Source organism: Carassius gibelio, chromosome A7 (assembly GCF_023724105.1).
Source record: "Carassius gibelio isolate Cgi1373 ecotype wild population from Czech Republic chromosome A7, carGib1.2-hapl.c, whole genome shotgun sequence".
In the NCBI taxonomy this organism is placed as follows: Eukaryota; Metazoa; Chordata; class Actinopteri; order Cypriniformes; family Cyprinidae; genus Carassius; species Carassius gibelio.
The window spans coordinates 34985677-34996886 of record NC_068377.1 but is presented as its reverse complement, the minus strand read 5'-3'; the positions used below and the strand labels follow the sequence as shown (position 1 = coordinate 34996886).

General features: G+C 34.8%; 1 protein-coding gene across 1 annotated transcript in view; it reads left to right on the top strand.

Annotated features, from left to right (window-relative positions):
• The first annotated feature begins 2689 nt into the window (after positions 1 to 2689).
• Positions 2690 to 11210, top strand: part of LOC128017369 (ferritin, heavy subunit-like) — a 346688-nt gene continuing 338167 nt past the window's right edge. The window contains exon 1 of the mRNA XM_052602734.1: positions 2690 to 2694. The gene's annotated coding sequence lies outside the window, so the exon portion shown is untranslated. The remainder of the gene's footprint in view (positions 2695 to 11210) is intronic.

Below are 11210 nucleotides of genomic sequence, written 5' to 3'. Positions count from 1 at the left end.
TATGTCTCATTACACGGCATTAACAAGTAGGGTGGGTCTTCATAAATGGGACGGCTGTAATTTTTAACAACTTGCAGGTTTGGGAGCAAATGCGTCTGTTTTTAGACTGCAGTGCAGCTTTACCCCTCTGGCGTTGGTTCACATCAATGTTGTTCGCTCTCATTTGGGCCTTTACCACATTAACTACAGTACCTCTTCCTACCATCCACAAACACTCCAGCATCAGTGCTGCTCGTCTTTTATTGTCTCTTTCCTGTGTTTAGACAGCCTTTTATTAGGCTGTTAAAACAAATGATGTAGGATTTTGTCCATTCAGACATTTCATGCTTGTTCTATGCTTTTTTTTTGGTAAACACTGAGTCACATAGCACTGGCACATTGAATATTCTTTCTTTGTTTTGAGTGGGTAATGCGGGGATATTGTTATCATATCTAACAACTTGCAACAGCTAATTATGAATGCTTCTTCTGATGTTGGTCCACTGCGATTAGTAATCAGATTTAACCAAAATATAATAAATGTGGTCAGTGTTTTGCTTTACTATATTCTTTACAATAACTAGCTGGAACGTACACTAAAGATACATAACCATTCAAAAGTTTGTTTTGTGTTTTTAAAAGTCTCTTAAAGTTGGCTGCATTCATTTGATCAGAAATACAGTAATATTACAATTTTTGTAATTTTCAGCATCATTACTCCAGTCTTCAGTGTCACATAATCTTTCAGAAATCATTCTGATATGCTGATTTGAAGAAACCTTTCTTATTATTAGCAATCTTGAAAACAGTTGTGCTGCTTCATATTTTTGTGGGAACTGATGCTTTTTTTTCAGGATTCTTTGATGAAAAGAAAGATCAAAAGAACAGCATTTATTTGTTAATGAATTTGTGTGTAACATTTTACTTTAATGTCACTTTTGATCATTTTTAATAATTCATTTATAAGAAAAGGTGGCCGTAACCATGTTTAAAGGAATACTTGAGCCTAAAATGTCTATTTTGTCATAATTTATTATTGCTCCTAAATATAAATGATGTCGAGGTTTTAAGTACAAAAAAAAAAAAAAAAAAATTATTTACCCCACATTTCTTTTTGTTTATCACTCAAACTGTCATACTGCTTTAGAACACATGAAACATAGTGAATACATACTATATTTTGTACTGTATTATAGAATGTACTGTATAGAATATACTTTCACTGTACTTTTATCTTGCTTTTCTGAAGTTTGACAGCATCATTTCCCCTTTCTGTTTCATTGTATGGAAGTGCATGACCAGAAAATTATTCTTAAGTTCCTTTTGGTTTGGAATGACTAAAGGAATGATACATTTAATTTAATTTAATTTAATTTAATTTAATTTAATTTAATTTAATTTAATTTTATTTTATTTTATTTTATTTTATTTTATTTTATTTTATTTATTTATTTATTTAATTTTATTTATTTATTTTTTCAATTTATTTATTTTTGTATTATTATTTTTTTTATTTCAGGTGAGCTATGTCTTTAAGTACACTAAATAAAGTTTCCTTAGAAACAAATAGTATGATAAATATGTTTAAGTTAATTTGAATTTGTTTCAAGCCAACTTTTATATTGGCTTAACACAAGAGCCAAAAAAAAAAAAAAACAGGGTTAATGGCATAACCGCTATTTCAAAGCAAGCATCATTAGCTTTTTTCCCCCCTATGTCATATAGCTCTGTCAGTTGTTGCTATATTTTTTACATGACCAGATATTTGTGATCTATAGACTCTATGTATGGCTCTGCTCTTGTCAATTAGCTTCCATGTTCCACCGCATGCTTTTGAAGTGCTTCTAATGCATCTTAAGCTACAAAAGTGGCTTCTGCATCACAACATCACTCCAGGTCAGTGGCATCTTCAACCTTCGATTGCTGATTGTGAACAGAGCATGAGTTTGAGACGGCTGTAGAGTTCAGAAACATCTCAACACAGGTTTCACCCTCACGCTCTTTTCAGATTGATTGTGCTTCTACATTGTTTATGATCCCGATGCTGTATGAAATATACATGATGTGTATTCCTGATGCTTCAAGTCAGTGAGAACGTGATTGGCATATTTGGCCTCGACTACTAATATTTAAGTAGCAGCTAATGATTGGAATCAGTAGGATTTGTTTGAGGTAAATGAAGGGTCGCAGAAGGCTGAGGGTAAGTAAACGACTTCAGTGAAAGCTGGAGGAGTAATCAGTGCAGCTCGAGGAGAGACCACTTACCTTCTGTTCAGCCTGTCAACATGCACAGCGTTTTGTGCAGGGGAGAAAGATGGAGCTTGTTTTCAAGAGGGAAAACAACGAGAGAAAGGGAAAGAAATCACAAAAACAACCCTCAGGGCTTCTTGAAACAAAAACAACATGTGTGGAAAGAGGAGGACCTCGACAGTTGGTCCAATTGCATTGAGTTTGTGCGTCTGTATCCGACCGCTGCTGCAAACAAATGATCATCATTCGATACTTATTGAGCTGTTTGCAGCATCCGGCCTGACTACTGGACGGCCATTTGAGTCCCAGTGCACGGTATTTATCTTTAATAAACTGGTTAGTCCAGGGGCATACAGACACTTTTTTTGAGAGGTTTGGATTATTTGTGTTTATCTTGTAAGCAGATGCTCACACATGTGAGATGATGTATAATAAATTATAATGACACAAATTGCACCGACTGTACAGCTATTAAGTAATTAAATAAATAGAGAAGAAAAATTGACTTTGAGTTGCCATAATTGCTTCCAAATAAAAGGGGGGGGGGGGGGTCAGTAAGGGTTTTTATTTTTTATTGTATTTATATTATTTATTTATTTATTTTTTGAAAGAAAAAAAAAAGAGAGAAAAAAATTACTAATTAGAGAAGATTAAAGAATGCATGCAGTTGATCCAAAGGTGCAGTAAATAGTTATGCTATTAAAAACAAATTCTGTTCCAAATACATTATTGTCTTTTAAAATTTTTGTGTATATATATTTTAACATTTATAATAATAAGAAGAAATGTTTCTTGAGCAGCAAATCAGCATATTATCATGTGGATCATGTGACACTGAAGAGTGAAGTAATGATGCTGAAAATACAGCTTTGATCACAGGAATAAATTATATTTTAACATGCATTCAGGTAGAACAGTTATTTTCAATTGCTATAAAATAACATAAAATTACCATTTTCACTGTATTTTGATCAAATAAATGGTTTGCATAAATTTAAATAAATAAAAAAATCGTAACGATATGCAAACTTTTGAATGGAAGCGTCAGAAGAGACTGTGATACAAGGATAAGTGGTATGGAGTGAGAGTGTGTCAAAAATATTTGACTGCAGAATGCTACAAATGAACAATTATAATAAAATTATTGCAGAAAACAGAATTAGTGAGATGCAATCATGTCATAACCAGGCGGTGTGGTCCGGATCTAATTAAAATGTCTATTATATTACTGTAGAAGCATTTTTTGTCTTTATTTGTATTTCTTATTTGTTTCTCGAACACATCCAGGATCTGACAGAATGCTGTAGTAGTTGGAGTGCCATTATTTCTTCATCTCTGTGTGAGAGATGTTGTACTCTTAAACTTGGGAATGTGTTTGACTCTGATCAGGAGGAAAAGCAACAAAGAGCAGATTTGCTTTCATCGTGGCGAGGAACACAATTTGGAATCTTTGTTTTTCTGCGCCGCTCTAGGGAATTTGAAGTCAGTCTAAAGTGAGGTGTCATTAACCAGTTCATGGTTCTTCTCCCACACAAACATGCAAATCGTTGCTTCTTCAAATCAAATAATTATCATTCTTATCATTTTTTGGCTTGTTCTGTAGTGAAAAAAACACAAACATCTAAAACAATATCAGTTTACTTGACAAGCGGAATTCTCTAAAATATCTTGGTATTACATTTATTTTGCTTACCCTATTAGCCCATTGATTTTTTTTAAACATTGTTAGACAAGAAAAACAGCACTTCTAGAGGTCTCATACTGTGTTTTTGCTGAGATGATTTCTGTAAAGTTGTTAATTAACCCTCATTTACTGTCAATGGTTGCACTTCTACTGGCTAAGCTCAAGAATCAACATTAACCTTTTGAGCAGACATACATCTTTACATTTCAATCTTTCAGATCTTTAACTATTTTGTTACTCCACATCTAACTTCTGTTTCACTAATTCTCCACACTTCTTCATATGCCGAACTCAGTTGAAGGCCGAATTAAATAATGTCATCTAATGTGGGCTATTTTGTTATATTTAAAAAATAGAGAGTGCAGGCACAACCCAACAGTATTGACAAGAAAATGAAAACCGCTCACTTCTGGAGAACTTCAGCTTTAATAAACCATCTAAAATTAAACATTAGCACAAAATTAGCCCTAAAAAAAAGAAACCGTCGGACTGTTTATGCCAATTATAGGCCTGCAGCATCAAATCATGACTAATATATTCATTTCTACTAATTATTCCATCGAGACTAGGTAATTCACTTACACTTCCAATATTTTTTCTTCATACCTGTCCATGTTGTCTTTCCTGCCGTGAGTGATCTACACAAACTTAAAAGCGGACAAATACACATATATTGATTGTTAAATAATTTATATTATTTAGCATTTAGATCACAAATTATTATATAATTTTTGTTGAATTTATTATTGTATCATTCAGTTGGGTTTTGGACACTATAAAATATATAAATAATAAAAAAGCAAGAAAATGCAATTCAAGAAGATTTGAAAAACCCATAAGAGTTTGTTTTAAAGCCTCCACATAAATATTTGATTTTCATGAAATTACAGACTGGGCTCAAAATTACTCGATATAGTAAGTCTTGTTTTCTGAAAAAATAATCAAAATGAAGTGTGTTTTGCTTAAACCAAGAAGAAGCATCTGCCAATGGGTTAAGGAAAATAAATTCAAAGGGAAAAGCAGATAGTTTTTATTACACCATTAGATGTATTAATGCAAAAACTCTTAATTTTGATTAATGTTTCAGAAAACAAGACTATATGATGTCATTTTGCTTCTCAAGTAAATGTATCTTAATTTAAGAATGTGTTGATATATTTATATCAACCATGGCACAAGTGCAACTGGCCTTTAAAAGGCATGGGAGATTAGACTGTGATTGGTTTATTGCGCGGTACGCCCAAAACACACCCATAACTCAATAAGAGAACAGGTACAAACCTTTTAAACCATGCGCCAACCGTTTTTCCCCTTCATTAAACTAGAAAAGTGGATTCATACATGCCTTAATTGCATACGTGTCATGCGCTTTAGACCATGCACTTATATTGTTAAAATATGGCCTGATGTTTTGCATTCCAGTCAGGCTTTGTGTCCTGGAGCGGGACTTTCCTCCGCTGCTGTACCACTTGGCCCAGTGCAGATGTGCTGTGACACTGTTCCTGGCCAGACAAGAATGACATCATCCACTTAGAGCCAACTGTAGGGATTCACAGCCAACCCAGAGAGGTTTATTTATAGACGTCAGCGGTCCCCACCCGGGCTGCACCACCACATGTTTACTGCCGGGCCAAGTTTGTTTTCATTCTCCCACGCCCTACTGTAAGCACACAAGATCCCTCAAACATATCCCCTGTGGCTGGAGAATACTGTACAAGGAAAGGACCATACGTTTGACCTCACTGGGTATGGACACACTGGAGGACACTTCAAAACATGTTTGGGCTTGTTTGGACATACACACAGTTTACTGACGAAGCTGTATAGTTTTTGTCGCACCTAGAATTGTATAAAACACACACATATATGCAAACTTAAACATACATGAAAAAAATCTTCCAAGGCAGCATCCTAAATTGTCCTAAATGGAATGTGATTTTGAACACTGTGTGTCACAGTGTGTGCTTTTCGCATAATAAACTGACTTGAGTTTTAGTTTAAGCAAAAAAATATATTTATAAATATATAATATAATAATATAAATATAGTAAAAATTACTATAGTGAAATATTTTACTTTAAAAAAATATTTTTTAATATATATATATATATATATATATATATATATATATATATATATATATATATATATATATATATATATATATATATATATATATATATATATATATATATATATATATATTTAATTAAAAACAGTAATTGTGTGTTATGTTTTAATAATTAAATAATACATTTTAATAAATATATTATTTTTTTAAATATATGCTTTAATTAATTAATTAAAATGAAATGTAATGTTTAATTAAAAAATAAATATCTGTGTACATATATTGGGTAATTTGAATTATTAAACAAGCTTTTTTTATATAAGTTTGTTTAATTAGTATTTCCCCAATAATTGTATACATAACCCACACATATTGGATATATATATATATATATATATATATATATATATATATATATATATATATATATATATATATATATATTTAGAAATATCCAATAAGTGTGTGTTATGTATACAATTATTGGGGAAATACTAATTAAACAAACTTATATAAAAAAACGTATTATATACTATTATTATTATTAATTTAAATGATTTTTAGTGTTCAATGCAGTTTATTTAAAATTAGCTTGAGCTTATCCCTGAGCTTGCTGCATTGGAGTATGGATTTGCCTTCTCTGCCTATGTTTTGTCTTATTTGAGCATGCTTGTTATGTCTTTAGATGTCATCGACATAGACAGCTCATTAGATTTTGAAACAGAGCCTCTCTGTAAAAAACACTCATGAGTGCTAAAAATAATATGCAAAGAGCTTCACTTTTGTGCAGTCCCATAGTTCCTATACATCTCATAGTTCATGGCTTGACGCTACTGATCAAAGCGTGTGAATATGACTGGGGTGACAAGACCCTGATTGGTCTGTGTCAGCTTTAAAAGCCTAATTATTTCGGCCCACACTGTGCAGATTTGATTGTGCCATAAGTCAAGGGTTGCACATTGCCTTTGGTTCCAAACAGGTCATAATTTAGCTCAGTGAAGACACCTGGGACTGTTTGGATACAAGCAGGTGACCACTTCAGGAATTAAAGCGGAGTCAAAAGTTTGATTTCGTTAGTGCACTTTAACGTCTGTTCACACACGTGTTCTTGGGAATAAACCCTGCTAATGAAGTTCATATGAGGCTGGAGGAGTGTGACCCGTCTGTTCATAAAACATTTAATAACCCACAATATTTCTTGCGAATTAAAGGCATAAGGAGGCATTAGCTAAAGCAGAGATCAAAGTGATGAAGTGATGCCTGCGGAGCGATCGAGACTCAGGTGACACTCTTAAAAAGCTTAGAGGAAGTGAGTGATGGACTTTTTAAACAGGGCGGCATTCCTCAGTGGAGTGTGCCTCGATAAAATGAGGCAGTGTGTGAGTTTCTTAAGCATGCACACACACACACACACAGACTCATGCAGGCATCAGGGTTCAGGTCAGTCTCTGTTCTGGCATCTTTATTTTGTTTGTACGTGGGAGTGAAGCCTGAAGTCATCTGCACTTGGGCAGAGACGATCTGAACATCTCCTCGCTGCTATCTGAGCGTTTTAGTCGTGATTTAAATACTTGTGTGTGAATATATAGTGCAGTTTCACTGATCTGAGGTCATTTTCTGTTGTCTGCAGTGTCAGGCTGTTACGGCTGATGTCTGTAAGCTGCACATCTTTTGATGGAGTTTAGAAATGGGTGATGCTCTTACAAAACTTCTGTACAAATTCTTCGCCTTCCAGAGTTTGCACTGTGAGAGGAAGAAGATCATGTCTTCTCGAAAAGTACAGAAAAAAGGACATATATATATATATATATATATATATATATATATATATATATATATATATATATATATATATATATATATATATATATATATATATATATATATATATACAGAGAGAGAGAGAGAGAGAGAGAGAGATACATTTTTTTGCAATAGGTGTTGTCTTCAGAAAATGCTTCAATAGCAATCGTTAGGTTAAGTGGTCTAAATGTATTAATATGTATTTATATATCCTGTGGAAGGTGTAGGACCAAGAAATGTTCGTCCAATCAAAACGCATGTTTCATATGACCAGGGTGTTGCCCTCCGGTGAATGCCTAGCTCAGCGATAAGCTGTTAATTTTAGTGCATTAAAGTCACTGGGAATGTGCAAAGTCATCACGTGCATTCCTGCCACCAGCTGCTTCATCAGGCCCAACGAGCTGCCAGAAAGAGAAAGAGACAGAGTGTGTGTGTGTGTGTACATGTGTGTGTACGTATGTGTGTGTGTGTGTGTGTGTGAGAGAGAGAGAGAGAGAGAAATGGGCATCAGCCAGACACATGTGCAAACAGAAGTCATGTTGGTGTTGTGGTGTTCAAATCCCATTGCAAGCCAATAGAAATATTGCTGTTTCCATTTTTATACCGAGGCAAGAGCTAAATAGACTGTTCTTACTCTTAAACTGCCTGGAAATCAGATCTGATGAGATGAGACACACTGAGCTGACAAGTACCTGTTTTTCCATCGAACAGAATTTGCATTGGACGTTTTCTAGTCTGTGACACCCATCGATGTAGTGTTAAAAAAGCTCTAGTCCAATAATAACAGGTTGGAGAGCTGTAAATGTAGGCCTAAATGGGTCTGAATCTCAACTACATCCCAGGTGATGTGATTCCTGGTTCGGTATCAGGAAAACATGCCCCCCTGAATGAATTGCCACTTTACCCATCCCTAGCGAGACTTTAAGGTCAAGTCCATCCATATTTGATGGGAGTGAATGTTGATGTAGCAGGATTTGTGTTGTTGCTCTCACCCAAGTAGAGCTGAGAAATTAACCAGTTTAGACCAGCAAACCATCTCACGCTGGTTTAATCTTGAGTTTTTGTTCTCTGTGAGTATTTGTCTCTGGGCAAAAGTCAGTGCAGTGTAAATGAATATGCGCACGCGGAGGCCCGTCGCTAGCTCAGCTATGCAGCCACCTGCCCTCTAAATCATGTCTGGGCATGTTACACACCGACTCACGCTGAACACTGCTGATCTCAGATCAGTTTCCCATTCTTCAGATCAGACTGTTTATTAATACATTAGTTTTTATGGAATTGGACTTGGATGGGTGCAAAAGGGCACACCTGGGAAATTTCAGATAATATGTGATTGTTTTGTTGCATCCCACGTGGTCAGTAAGGCAGACAATAGATTTAATGATGCAGTTGTTCATTTTGAAAGACCTTGGTATCCCTGTGATGATTCTGTACATGGTCTAGAAATGACAAATGTGTCTGTGAGAGATAAAGGGGGGAGAGATAATATTTGTTCTTTGTTTCCAGTGGCACCTGCTGTGAAGTCCAATTGCAATTTTATAAAACCCAGCTGAGAGCACACAGACCAGAGAGCTAGAAACATGAGTGGGTGTACTTCATATCTCCATATTCAATGAACTCACATAATGGAAGGTCATAGAGAGACATTAACAGAGAGAGAGAGAGAGAACTGTATTCTCAGGAGAAATAAACTATACTGTCTGAAGCAGACAATTAAACAACAGTTTAAAATGTTAAAAAAACTGTGTTTTGAACATTGTTCTGATTTGTTTCGTTTACAGCTAATATTTAAAATCATGAGACCACCTATGAAAGATGACCACCTTTATGTTTCTGTATTTTTGATAAGTTTACATATATATAAATATATATATATATATATATATATATATATATATATATATATATATATATATATATAGTTTGTCCCCCATCAAAACAAGATTTAGAGAGAAATTTGAGCAAGATAAAGAGTGAAAAATACCTAAATAGTCAAAATAAAAAGAAATGTATATGGTCTAACCCTTTAAGTCCATTTATTGCATCTGAAGTTTCTTTCTTAGAGACTATATAGGCATTTTTTAGACTTGCTAACTCTGACGGCTGTGTACTGATTGCATGATAGTATACCATCTCCCAGAATGCACTGCAGTCTATCCCACCAGCCATTCTGTTCACCAAAGCCTGTGTAAATCTGTATTGTGCACGTGGCTAGACATGTTGATGTGACACTGAAATGATTTTCTCCAAAGGAAGCCAGAATCCTCAGCGTTTCTTGCAGTCTGCCATGCTCTCCTGAGTACATTGTGTCCAAAAATACAGGCGGCAGGAAATTCTCTGTGAGTGATATCATATTCTCTGAATGGGCAGAAACGCGCTGAAAAAGCCCCCTCTAATTGCACAACACACACGCTCCTTCTCTCTCTCTCTCTCTCTCTCTCTTACACACACACACTAGAGAAGCATATCACTCAGCCCACACATCATCTGTATCAATCGTTTTACTGGACTCAGAGTGTGTTGAAATGTGATAATTTGGGGGAGGGGAGTGGAAAGGAAGTGAGATGTGTGGAAAGGAAATGGAAAAAAGTGAGGTATATGGGTGAGTTCAGAGCGATATGAGAGGAATACAGGAAAGGTGAGTCTTTACTCCGTCATGTGGCAGCAGATGTGCTCGGTAGGAAACGGAAGTTGAAGCTGAGTGGAGTTATGACACTAATACTTGGAGGGCTGTTAATAATTGATCAAGACCACTCCGGCAGTGAACTCATTAGCTCTCACACACTAGAGCCCTGCAACAAGAGCCTGGGGACCAGACTGCAACACATCACCAGCATGAATACTGGCAGAACACAAACATTTCACTGTAGTATTTCATCTAATCCAGTGCTAGGTGTGAGGGCATTTAAAGTAGCAGGTGAAAGAAACGTCAACGTTAGATATTTTCATGGGTGTGTTGATAAATGGAAGAGTTTATGAGTGAGAATTCAAATTGTGACTGAAAAGATATTTAGAATTCCAGGGAATATGCTAAGAGAATTTATAATTCAAATTTGCACGAAGATGTAGAATTCTAAAATTTCAAATTATGAATTTTGCCCTGATGTATGCATGTATTGTGTCATCTACACAAATTGCTGAAGTTCCCACTTACACACACTTGCGTTTTTATTTTCCTTAACCCTGCGCATAATAGTCAGAAAAATATTTTTCTAATGTAAAATAGTTTATATTGTTAATTTTAGAATGAAATTAGAAAATAGAAGTTTGCACTTGTTTTTGTTGAATATTATAGTTGATATATCAGGAAATTATGGCTCATACGATATAAGAGAATACAGAGCTCATACCCCAGGAATAAGAAACACCTCAATTTTATTCAGTGACCCAAACTGAGCAAAAATATTATATTTATGAGATGTT